The following is a 13,556-nucleotide window of genomic DNA, read 5'->3' as shown; positions in this document are numbered from 1 at the left end:
AACAATAGCAAGTAACTTACTGGTTGTGTCTTTGTATATAAACAAAGCAATAAACAAAAGATGTACCTCGACGATGGTCTCATGCGGAGTCAAGAAGCTTCGCTTCAAAAAACGGAAGAAACACTTCACTGAAAAAAAAATTAAACTTTGAAAATGTGGAAACTGAAAACGCTAAAAAAAAATTGCAAACAGAACCGACTAACATGAAACTTATAAATCCTAATTGACATATAGACACAGAGATGTACAAAAGATACACCACATTAGGATTTGAAATCGGTTGATGCATAAGTAAATAAACCTACAAGATCAAAATAAATGAGTAAGCCAACACCAAAACCAGACTTGGAACTTAATGAATCAAAACAGACAAGTGAAAGGGAAACACTAACCTGCAGAATTTCAAGTGTATTGAGGTTTGGTCTAGCCCATCGGACTTGTTCATTGGCTGGGCCAGCTTGCATAAGTCATGCGCAGACAACCTATAAGCCTAAACGAAGAAGCCAATTAAGTCAAGTAATGAAAATACAAAGAAGGAGAGATCACGACAGGGATCTCTAAGCACAAGTCAAGTTTCTGGGAGGCAAGAGCTTCAATCATCCAGAGAGTGCTTCCATGGCGTCTCTTAGAGAGATAGAGTAAGCTAGAGATGATATGTTGTTTTAGTCATAGCTCTTAGCCATGTACTTCTCTTGTATATCTTTGTATACTCTCTAGGGTTTTATAACCGAAGAGAGATGATCTTGTAAACCACATCGGAGGTGTTTTCCGATGCTTCATAGTAGATGTTGTGGATCTTGGATCCACCCCAGATGTAGCGGTGCGGCTTTGAACTGGGTGAAATTTTTTTGAGTCATGAACAAGGATTGAATCAATGGGAAAGATCAAAGGACCGGGGGATTGTAGTAAACGATACCATAAACTATTAATCCCTCCAACAAAGTCTTGTTAGAGTTGCGATTAACTCTACAAGTGGTATCAGAACCATAAATTCCGCAACAAGTAGTATCAGAGCACATACTCATTGATTCACGGATTCCACGTCTCGAGGAGGAGAGTCATATGAAGCTGGTGGTCAAGTGGTTCTACACACGTGGAAATCTGATAGAGTGAAAATCAGAGGATACACTGAGATCAAGATTAGGTGAAAGAGATTTTTGGTTTACAAGAAAAAGAAGGAAAAATGTTGGACGTTCTTCGCTGCAGCTGAACAAGTTTACGGAGGAAGGATTCACGAGTCAGTTGAATCGGTTTAGATGATTTCTAGTTATGAAATCAGATTTTCTCTAAAGTTCTCCAAGGGTGCAATAACGTGCTACTATGTGAGAAGGACTTCATGTTATTCACAAGATAAGATGGTGGCAGGCTGTTAGCATAAGAAAGAGAGGTTTTGTAACTGTCCTCGATCTGCAGTCACAAGGCGTATGTGACTATATTGGAGTTTCAGATTTTTTCTTATTCTGCATGTTATTGGAACTGAAAGCATAGTGGAACACAAGAGGTTTCGCACTGGTTTTGTATAGGATTGTCTGAAGATTCAGTGAGGGATTTCACGGTGTTCTTGGGTTATCTCTACTTGGTATATCAGTTACAGGTGTGTTCTAATATATGTGGGTATTTCAGCTCGGTATCTCATGGAATTCTTGGAACTAGGGGACGCCTTAGAACCTTGAATGATATGAGTGTTTCATGGTTGTTCAGATGGTACTCTTTAGTCAGCGTGAAGGGTGCTGAAGAAGAGTTGAAGTAAATCAGTTGATGCAGGGTTTGTCTATGTGTGATTATGAGAGTCTACAATTGGATAGATGTTCAGAGAACAAGATACTATAAGGCTTCTATTTTCAGAGGGAATGCAGTGTGGTTTTCTAAGCAGATATGTGTTTGGCGTAACACATAGTTTTCTGTTGGGATTGATCTACGAGAACAAGGAGTTTACTTGTTCAAGACAGAGTTCGGCTGAACAGGTGGCGGTATCAAATCGAGATTGATTCAGGATGGAAACATGTATGTTTCGGGTCTTCTGCATGGGATTCAGTAGTAGTTTGTTTTGGCTTCTTAGGGCATATGAGGGGGAAACAAATGGCTCTACAAGGTATCATGGTTGCAGAGGTAATGATTTGTTTGAGCAGAGATTCTTGCGTCGAAAGTCTTCTTAGCAAAGTTGTGCTAAGCGGCGGGTTATGTTGGCAACATCAGCGGTTTAGAGTGATGTTCAAGAAAAGGTGTTCATTCAGGTTGTTACAAAGGAATTCTCAGAAATTTGGTGTCTACAGGCTGTTGAGGTTGACTAGGATTGAGTCAAAGATCTTCTGGTTTGAAGCAATGGCGATTCAGGTTCTACAAGAGCTTCAAGTTAGCATCGATATCAGCTGGAAATTCTGGAGAAGGTGATGTGATTCCGGATAGCACAAATGATTGGAATCATGAACCTGATCATGGAGAGCTTGTAGCTGAGGATGCAACAAGAAGAATTCATTGTTCGAGATGGAAGCACTATCATCTTTATACCTCAACCACCATCCAAGACATTCCAAGTTCAAGCTGATCAACAACTAAGCAAGTAGCTTGTGTGTGCTCTTTTCCTAACCTTTGGTTTTCTCCCACCAGGTTTTCCAAAGGAAGGTTTGTAACGAAGCCACAAGTTTCTTCACATCACTTGGTTGTTGATTTGGTCCAAGAATATCATTATCTATCTTATGTTATTTTTATTTCTAAGTTTATGTTATGTTTTTCTTCATTTTCGAAAACTCTAGCCTTTGGTCTTTGTTGTATTTTCGAGAGGAGTCTGTCTTTACTCCTGTTGCATATTCGAGAGCTTGTGCATGTACAAGTCTCTCCCTCTATAAACCTGGTCGAAATCTAATAAGAGGTATCCAATCTTTTTATCAAAACCTTTGTTTTCTCTTTTCTTCTTGCTTGTCGAGTTGATTGAGTGTTGGTGTGTAATATCCAACTTCTGGTGTGTAATATCCAGAGACTAAGAGCTCGAGTTTGGTGTGTCATATCCGATCTATTGCCTAGGAGTATCAAGGAGCCTTTGCGCAGCCTCTTGTGTCACCATTCGATCCACATGCCTTGAGAAACTTGAGTCTTTTTATTAGTTTCTGCAAGGATTATCCCATCTGTTCCAGAGCATCATCCTAGGATCTCATTAAGTGGTATCAGAGCAACTCTGGAAGGGAATTGTTCTGTTTCTCTAAAAATTTCGATTGATATGTTCATCTCTTTGATCAGTTTGTATCGATCTGTGTGTCTGTTGTTAAGATCTGATAATTCTGAAAACTTTGATCACTATTTTGAGTTTACTCTATTCATATTCTTGTTGAGAAAGTTACAAATCTACTTAGTTGATTTGAATCTTTTTGGAATTAAAAATAATCGATCTGTTTCTAAGAAGCTGTGAATCTGTTCTTTTCCTTGCAATTGATATATGTTCTGAGATATTTCGAATTGTTGCAGGATTAGGGTTTGATTTTCGAATTGATTTGTTCCTGTTTGGTTTAAAATTGATCGTGTCTTTTCTGTTGTTTATGTTTTAGATTATCAAAACTGTTTCTGATTATCAACCTAATTACTTTGATTTAGTTCTCGATCTTACATGTTCTAATTATTGTCTAAATCCAATTTTTGTGATCTGATTTGTTGGAACTACTTACTGGCTTAGTCTTTCTCTTGTCTCAGGTACCATGGCAAGAGATCAAAAAGGAGAATTGACTAAGGAAGAAAAGCTATTGATTAAAGCCATGACCAATCATCTAAATCAAACCATGGACAAGATGATGAAGGCTAAGATGGAAGAGCTTCGACAGGAGGTTAAACATAAATGTCCACGAGCTACTGGTCAGAGTCATGAGTCTAGGCGCAGCGAGAGGAGACAAAGATGTGAGCATGAAGGTAGAGGCAGTCACAGAGATAAACTTGTTGATCAAAAGCTAAAAATCCCTCATTTCCATGGCCAGGCTGATCCTGCTGCATATGCGGAGTGGGAAAATAAGCTGGAGTGGATTTTCAACTGTCAAAACTATGCTTAAGTACAAAAAGTTCAACTAGCCACTGCTGAGTTTTATGGTTATGCTCTAAGCTGGTGGAATCAATTGATAAAGTCCAGAAGACTCGATGGAAAAGAACCAGTAGAAACATGGCTTAAGCTGAGAGCTTTGATGCGTAGAGAGTATGTTCCAAGACAATACCACAAGAAAGTAATTTGAAAACAGTCTGAAACAAAGCCATGCTCTGCAAACTCAGTTCAGAAACAACAATTCAGAATAAGATCAAGTTCAACCGGTGTTATTTGTTTACCTAGCAAGACAACAAGCTGGTTTAGTGAGGAGGACACAAAGGAGCTGTCTCAAGTGATTTTGGATGTCGAGAAACAACTCAGAGAGACCAACACCACACGTCCATCCTTAGAAGAACAGAGCCAAGAGTCAATCACTTCAGTCTCAGAACTTAATTCAACAGAACCGGTATCAGCTGCACCTATTCAAGAAGATCAAGCCAAAGAATCATCACCTACCATTCAAAAAGAAGAGCAACCAGTTCAGGACGTGATGGTTTCTATCATTCAGGATATGAAAGAAAAGGAAGCACCCAAGGAACCACAATCAGACTGTGGACTGAATCAACTGATTGTCTTTGATCCATGTGATTTCCAAACACATTTTTTGGAACTTTTCTGATCAGTCCTTTTGTTTGGAACAAGCCCAGAGCAGTGGAGCCTTCAAGACATGAACTGGGCATTAATCATGTTGTATTTGAGCCTGGAGGAGAGTTGTGGAGTCACAGGAACAATACCATAATGATTGAGAAGAAATCGGCAGCAATAACAATTGTTTTTGGTGATCTTTTACCATCTGGAGATAAGGTGTCGCACGTCTCAACTCAGCAAGAGTTTCACTATGAAACCAACTGTAGAATGTTACCAACTATGTCATGGATCCAAAAAACCAGACAACAAAGAAAATGGCCACCTGATGATCAAGATATTGTCAATTTTTCAAAACATATTGGTTTGGCTCAATTATGTGAGATGCTTATATCTGATTATGCTGAAAGGTTACAGACCTACTCATGGAGACCTTGAGCATATGTCCAAAAAATTATCATCCTTGGAGAGTGCTCTGCTCGTGCTAGAACCAGCTGGGGTAGTAAGGGGTTGGAAGTTGATCAAAATGCCTTGCTTCTTGATCATGTCAAGGTGTGGAAGCCACCAGATTTGCAAAAGCTTCAATACCATTTCAGAGATTGTCAAACCATGAGTGGAGATGGAGATTTCACTAGAGGAAATGGTGAAGTGATTACTGGAGCAGGAGGAGAACTCATGTTTTCTTCTCAAATCAAAGAGAAACCACCAGATGGACTCAATCTACATCAATCTCCAAATAAACCAACCCGAGGTAATTATCTAGACTCAAAGAAACGCATGAAACCTGATTTTCTTTCTATTGGTACAGGTAAAACAGTTTTTAGTACTAGAATTTTCGAAAAGGGACGCTATAACGATCAGAGTATCAATGATGAGTCCTTGGATAAGTTGGAGATGCAACAATCAAATCTTGGAAACTGTCTAGCCACCAGCGTTGACATAGGAGAAGTCCGAGGATCATATCTCTACAACCAAAGGGAATTAACCAACAAACTCGACTGCAATGGAAACTTCACTCATCAGGGTCTCACGTCGAATTGGAATCATGTCCAAAGCTTCTCAGGTGAAAGAGTTATGGATTCTACAAGTCGGGTGATCATGTGTTTGCTTTGCTTGAATCTTTCTGAGTTTAAAACATCTCAATCCTATCAATGGCGACCAGGTGAACATGCTAAAGTAAGTGATCATGTTTTCAAGAGTTCTTTTATTATTGATTACACAGATATGATGCACTTGTTTTTGTCAAAAGAGCCATATGCAGATTATGATGAAGCTTTGTAGCATTCAAGAAGAAACTACAAGCGTGATGAAGAGAAGAGATTCAAACCACCTGACTTGGACCAGGATAAGCACCAAGCCGTCCCTGTCTTTATCATCATCAAAGAAGCACCTCCAGATGCAACATACAAGCAAAAACCGAGCAAAAACAAATTTGGGATATGACTCTTACTCTATGATGATTTCGCTTGTGGTAACTTGTTTTCTTTCAAAGTATGTGAATTAGGTTTGAGGAACGCAACAGGAGTAAAGAGAGCCAAATGGATCAGTCCCTTCTACATAACATAACCAGTCAGCGACAATGCCTATCAAAGAGGCTTGCAAGGTAAGTGTAATCTGATTTTAAACTATAATGTTACTGACTTGGTCCCCTCTACTGCAGATAAAACAGATTTGAGGACAAATTCTTTTCAAGAGGGAGGGAATGATGTGATTCTGGATAGCACAAAGGAATTGAATCATGAACCTGATCATGGAGAGCTTGGAGCTGAGGATGCAACAAGAAGAATTCATTGTTCGAGATGGAATCACTATCATCTTTATACCTCAACCACCATCCAAGACATTCCAAGTTCAAGCTGATCAACAACTAAGCAAGTAGCTTGTGTGTGCTCCTTTCCTAACCTTTGGTTTTGTCCAACTGGGTTTTCCAAACGAAGGTTTTTAACGAGGCCACAAGTTACTTCACATCACTTGGTTGTGGATTTGGTCCAAGAATATCATTATCTATCTTATGTTATTTTTATTTCTAAGTTTATGTAATGTTTTTCTTCATTTTCGGAAACTCTAGTCTTTGGTCTTTGTTATATTTTCGAGAGGAGTCTGTCTTTACTCCTCTTGCATTTTCGAGAGCTTGTGCATGTACAAGTCTCTCCCTTTATAAACCTGGTCGAAATCTAATAAGAGGTATCCAATCTTTTTATCAAAACCTTTGTTTTCTCTTTTCTTCTTGCTTGTCGAGTTGATTGAGTGTTGGTGTGTAATATCCAACTTCTGGTGTGTAATATCCAGAGACTAAGGGCTCTAGTTTGGTGTGTCATATCCGATCTATTGCCTAGGAGTATCAAGGAGCCTTTCTGCAGCCTCTTGTGTCACCATTCAATCCACATGCCTTGAGAAACATGAGTCTTTTTGATTCGTTTCTGCAAGGATTATTCCATTTGTTCCAGAGCATCATCCTAGGATCTTATTAGAAGGAGAATCAGTAGATTTGTAGTCGCGATCACATCATTATTTTCAAGGGTGACGAACCAGGGATGATTCCGAAAGATATGCTTTGTCAGGGAAAGAAGCAGATGGTGTTCATTTGTGGTAGACAAAGATGACATCAGAGACAGAGGAAGAAACGTTCACAAATGAGGATCTCAATGCACGTGATGGTTTCAGGTTGGTGAAATCATGATGAGAGATTTGCAAGGGATGCAGCAGTTGTTTGCAAGAAAAGAAAGACCCGCGTAAGCTGCAGCAGGAACGGCTGCACAGGTGGGCGTGTTCGTGATCAGTAGTATTGAAGATTTATTTGAGTCGTTTGGGATGGAGGATATCTCAAGAGAAGACAAACTCACATTAAGTCAAAACTAGGCTTAATGAGAAGGAATCAAAGGTCATCAATCTCACAGAGACTGAAGGTTTTCAGAGATTACAAGGAATGCAGATTATTTTTGCGAAAGATGATCAGTGGATCTTGCAGATGCACATGTTGGTTGTCGTGTGAAAACAATATGACAAAACAAAGGTGATTTGTTTTGGGTCAATTCAAGTCAGTCTCATGGGTGCATGAGAGGAAAGATTTCTAGCTGGTAGAAGAAAGCCAGAGGAGTCACCTAGTTAGTGCGACTGAAATAGGTACAACCTCCACGAAGAAGCAACTAGAGCGAAGGCACAAAGTGTGTAAAGCCTACAAAGAGTATGTTGGACCAAATGGCTATTTGTGGTAACAACATGTAGAAGCTTTAGTTAGTTTGTGTGAGTGACATGAAGAAACCTAAGGATAAAAGGCGATTCAAGGTTAGACTTAGCTTAAAGATTCTGGTCAAAGGCTGAGGAAAATGCGTAAGTGGAATCGGGTTGAACAGTCATCAACACTTGTTCAAGAAGTAGAAAGTCGTTACCACAACTAGCAGAAGCGTGTGTGAGTTATACCTTAGAGGAATCGTCATGGATGTCTGAGTCATAAATTCAAGATGAATAGGCTCAGAAGAGAAGTAAGGGACACCGGTATAATGTCATGACCATAAGTGTCAAGGTGGAGCTCTCGAACAATAATCGAAGCTCATAAGCAAAAGGAGAAATTTGCAGACTTGACCAGGTCGGAACTTCATGCTTGAACAAGTCAGGGTTCATGTATGATTACAGCTGGAGAAACTCGGCATGGGTTCGAGTTTGATACGAGAAAAGCTGTAAGGGAGTATCTCAGAAGCATCACAGGTCTGGATGATGTGAGATATGGTTAAGAAGCCGACATGAACAACGAATAGTTGCAGAAACTTAGTTACAAAGACATGGTATTTCTAAAGGTTATTTGATTCAGGTGGAGCCACTAAGATTATATAAGGATTGATGCATCAGGGATATATATAATCTGATTCCAGGTGGAGTGAGTCACTGGTTTAGAAGATGTCTTGATTGGTTCTGCTGAAGGGTAAAAGTTTCGGGTTAGCAACTTGGAGCTCAAGAGAGTAAGAGCTGAAAGGAAAGGATATTCCATGACAAGAGGGTCATGGATATGTTCAGTGTGTCAAGGCCAGGAGTGTGAAGATCAGTTAACAAGTACAAGGTGCATCATAAGGAGATTTGTAAGAGGAGTCTTACATAAGGAAACTTGTAGGCGAGACAAGTAAATCAGCATATGTATCAGGAGTACACTGCAGTGGAGTTGATACAAAGGAGCCGAGTATGATGCAAGATAACACGTGGTGAGGTACTTATTTAAACTGAAGGGGAGTAAGTATCAAGAGATACTGAAATATTGAGTAGTGAAGATGAAGAATGGTGAGATGAAGCAAAGTAAGAAACTGTTAGAAGACATTACAGGGATTGCAGGGAATTGTCTTACAGTTTGCCCATCTCAGGAAGGGTAAGACTTGTTGTCCATAAGCAGGCTCATCTTAAGCTCAAGTCATGGAACTGGAAGAAGCTTCATGAAGGTCTAAATGCAAGGAAAAGCTGATTGCATTTAAGGAACATAACAAGTGTAGTTCTGGATATATGTTCGCATCAAAAGGGAGTACTGAGGCAGTTTTCTCAAGAAAGTCCATTTCCTAATGGCAGGTTCAATGACTAACAGGCGTGCTCAAGTCGAACAGGCGTGCTCAAGTCGTTGATGGTGATGCACAATTTTCGGTATTAGAGACATCTCAACACAAGAAGGGTATTGAGATAATGAATTCACAACTGAGTAAAGGAGGGATATCAGGGATTCTAGATAAGATATCACATGCAGATCGTGAGGAGAGTCAAGGCGTATCGTGGAGTATATGGTATGAGGCTCAGTTTATTTAACTAGCAGTGGGATCTAAATCTGTTAGTGGGGTTCTGTTGTTGCAGAACAAGTTGATCAGATGGTGGAGCAGAGATATTTGTGTCGAAAGTCTTCATAATCATGTGGTTTTAGGCGACGTGACCTACTTGTGATAGTAGCGGTACAAAGTGATGTTCAAGTGTAATTTGTTCAAGAACATCAAGGGTAAGCCAAAGACTGTTTTAGAGACATGGAGCATGAGTGACTTCAAGGTTTGCGGTTGATTCCAGGAGAATTATGTGGTAGCAATTTCTGTTAACAACATGAAAGGTGAACCAATGTTGTGTCGAAAGTCTGTCCTGCAGTGATGGTTGGATGGCGGGTCATGTTCAGAGTAACAACGGTACACAACGTGGTCAAGGCTGGAGTGTTTTAAACAAGTAGAGAATCAGAGGTTGTTTCAGGTCTGAAGCATATATGGTTCGAAGGTTGTTGCACAGTATCCAAAGACTTTGATTCAAGGCTCAGTGCACATGAGTGGAATCAAGAGGCCAAGGAGAAAATCAACTTGAAGAAAGATGTTCAGGTTTCTGTTCAAGCACTTGAACAAGTTCGTGATTTTGACAGCAAATTTGTGTTGTTGATAAGTTCACGAGAAACAAGATATGAAGTAACACGACATCAATGAGGAGTTGAGCTTGATACTTGGAGTATAGCAGCTGGGTTCGCAACTCAAGACAATAGATGAAGGTGATGGAAATTCATAATGGCAATGGGATTGTCACATACCCTTCATCAAGTGTGATGTCAATTTTTATTGATGGGGTTAAGTGGATTTAAGTGTTTAATCTACTTATGCGGTTGTGGTGTATAAGTGTAAGCTTATGCAGGTTTCAAGAAGATCATGAAGGGACTTCAAGCTTGGCTCAAGATGAAGCTGAGAGAAGTGAAAAGATATAAGAGAAGACAAAGAGATGCAGAAGATGAGCAGACTTGCTCAATCATCAGGAGATGTCAGCACAAAGGAAGGGTTATGGACTTGGACCACACATGTGGAGTTTATTGAGGTTTGGTCAAGCCCATCGGAATTGTTCATCGGATGGGCCGGCTTGCACAAGTCACGCGCGGACAACCTATGGACCTAAACGAAGAAGCCCATTAGGTCAAGTGATGACAATACAAAGAAGGAGAGATCACGAGAGGGATCTCTAAGCACAAGTCAAGTTTCTGGGAGGCAGGAGCCTCAAGCATCCAGAGAGTGCTTCCATGGCGTCTCTTAGAGAGATAGCGTAAGTTAGAGATGATATGTTGTTCTATGCTTACCTCTTAGCCATGTACTTCTCTTGTATCTCTTTGTATACTCTCTAGGGTTGTTTAACCGAAGAGAGATGATCTTATAAACCATATCGGATGTGTTTTCCAATAGTTTAAAGTGGATGTGGTGGATCTTGGATCCACCCCAGATGTAGCGGTGTGGCCGTGAATTGGGTGAAAAATTCTTGAATCATGAACAAGGATTGAATCAATGGGAATGATCAAGGGACGAGAGAGAGGATTGTAGTAAATGATACCATAAACTATGAATTCCTCCAACGAAGTCTCGTTAGAGTTACGATTAACTCCATAAGTGGTATTAGAACCATAAATTTCGCAACCAAGTGACCAGTGTTTTCTTCTACGAAACAGAGACGTGGTTACTCTGAAACATTAAAAGGCTTATTTGAGCAACATTGATTCAAATGCAAAGTTATACACTATAAAAAGGGTACTAAATCCATATTTTCACCAATGACTTATAAACGTTTGAAAAATCTTTTGGGCGTCCATAAAAGAAGCACATACCTGGAAAAAAAAAGCAACATTGGCCTATATACTTCAAGCTGTCACATACGTATAAAGGCTAACACATAAATATCTTAAGATTTTGGATGCTTATTCAAGCGCACTTCTGGTGGAAATGAAATTAATCTTGATTTCTCATATGTTTCTCCTACTTGTGAATTTCAGAAACTAATTACAAGCAAGTTTGAAAAGTACATACCTGTCACAAAATTCTGCTACACTTGAAATCTCCTCAAAATCTCTATAACAGTTTGGTTTTGAACACCTTCTGAAGCACTTACCTGAAAAACAAAAACCATAATTAATTAGTCTTTACTTCGCCATATATATGTATACAATATATTTTTGATTTGTAGTCCTTGAAACTTTTGGTCATATTAGCCATCCAACGAATCATTATACGCTTTGTCATAAGACCGTAAGCCATGGTGACAAAGACTACAATTCTAAAACCGATTCATAGTCTTTTTGGTAATTTCTTTTTTCCTCGTCATTGTTTCAGACATTGGTCACTCTTTCCACCCACCAAAACATATACCGAATCATCTTAAGATTCCTTTAACCCTTTGGTGCTATTTTTCTTTTCTATCCATCACAAATTATTTCAGCCATAAATCGTTTGTCCATCTTCAGTTCATAGTTTTTGGTTAAAGACTTTCTTAAGTCCTAGTTATCTTATTGGTCCTTCAATACTTTTAACCCTTGTGATTATCGCAAATACATAGTTCTGAGTTCAGAATCTTTGTTTTAACACATCTTTAAGCCATTGCCTGTGTTTTTTTTCCATCAAACAAGTGCTTGGGGTTTTTTCTATAAATCTCCTTAAATTAACGACATATTGGTCGTCTTTTCCCATCCTACAAGTCCAATTTTTGTCGTTAATTTAGAATCTCTTTTAGATCATAATCTTTATTATAATATTTGCGTTATGATTCTTTAAGCCATTGGTAGTCTCTGTTTAAGACTGATTTCAAAGTATGAGTTGGCCACTCTTCCATTGTGTTTGTCTAAAGAGTTGGTCATTATTTCCATCTAGCTTATAGTCTTTGTATACTTTTAAACCTTGTGGTTGTCAAACAGAAACAGTTCTTTGAGTCTGTGTGTTGAAAATTTCTATTAAAAGCCATGTTGCAGAGTAAAAAATCGGTTTTCCATCCATAGTCTCAGTCATGAGAGATTTATTTCTATTTTAGCCGTGAGTTGTTTTTCCATCTATGTTATTTGTCTCGAGACATTTTTAAGTCGTTGCTCATTTTACCAAAACCGACCCAGTCTTTTTAAAATGATTTTAATACTGTCAAGAATCTTTGCCTTGTGACTTTTTAAAGCAGTTGATCTTTCATCAGTACAACAAGTTCTCAGTTTTTTTCTACCATCCAACAAGTTTATCGTTTATACTTTCTCAACATAACATGTTTATTGCAGGTCTCTTAGGTTGAGTCTCTTAGGTTGAGTCTCTTAGCGTAATATAAGATACGGTCTCTTAGTTTTTAACTAAAAAAGCTAAGAGACGTCTCTTATATCTCTTATTTAAAAGACGTCAGCTAAGAGACCGTATCTTATATTACGCTAAGAGACCCGACCTAAAAGACCTAGGATAATCATGCTCTAAGCCATGTCGAAAATAAGAATCTTTTTCAAGAATATCTAAGCAGTTGGTCTTTTTTTTCTTTACAGCAAATCGTTAGTTGTTTTTACCATCCAACAAGTCTACACCGAGCTGTGGGACATTTCTAAGCCGTAGGTTATCTTTGTCAAGAGATATTCCAAAGTCATGACAGCTTTTTGTTTGAGCTCTGTCTCTGTCTACTCTAAGGCCTAGTGGGTTATTAAACAGAAACAGGTCTTTAAGCATTTTGGGTGATTCTTGTCTTAAGACTTTTTCAAACTGTTTTTTCTTTTTTAATCCAACAAACATTATCTCAGCCATTAGTTGGTTTACATGGCCAGTCAATTGTTTCGTAGTTATTAAGCCCGAAGTAATTAAGTTGTAATTTTAAATTGGGAAAATCTCCAAAATATCAGGTTTCTAAGTTTATATCATAAAAATAGCACTCCAAAACTAAAATGACTAAAATAGCACATTTCTAAGTTTATCCTTTGAAAATTTTAATTTTTTTATTTTTCAAAATTTGAAATCTTATTCCCAAAACCTCATTTCTCAACTCTAAACCCTAAACCTTAAACTCTAAACCCTAAACCCTAAACCCTAAACTCTAAACCCTAAACCCTAAACCCTAAACCATAAACCCTAAACCCCACCCTTTAACTCTAAACCCTAAGTTTGTGACTTTTGATAAAACATTAAATGCTATTTTTGTGACTTTTGAC

This window comes from Brassica napus, chromosome C6 (genome assembly GCF_020379485.1).
Source record: "Brassica napus cultivar Da-Ae chromosome C6, Da-Ae, whole genome shotgun sequence".
NCBI classification, from domain to species: Eukaryota; Viridiplantae; Streptophyta; class Magnoliopsida; order Brassicales; family Brassicaceae; genus Brassica; species Brassica napus.
This window is presented reverse-complemented; position numbering follows the sequence as displayed.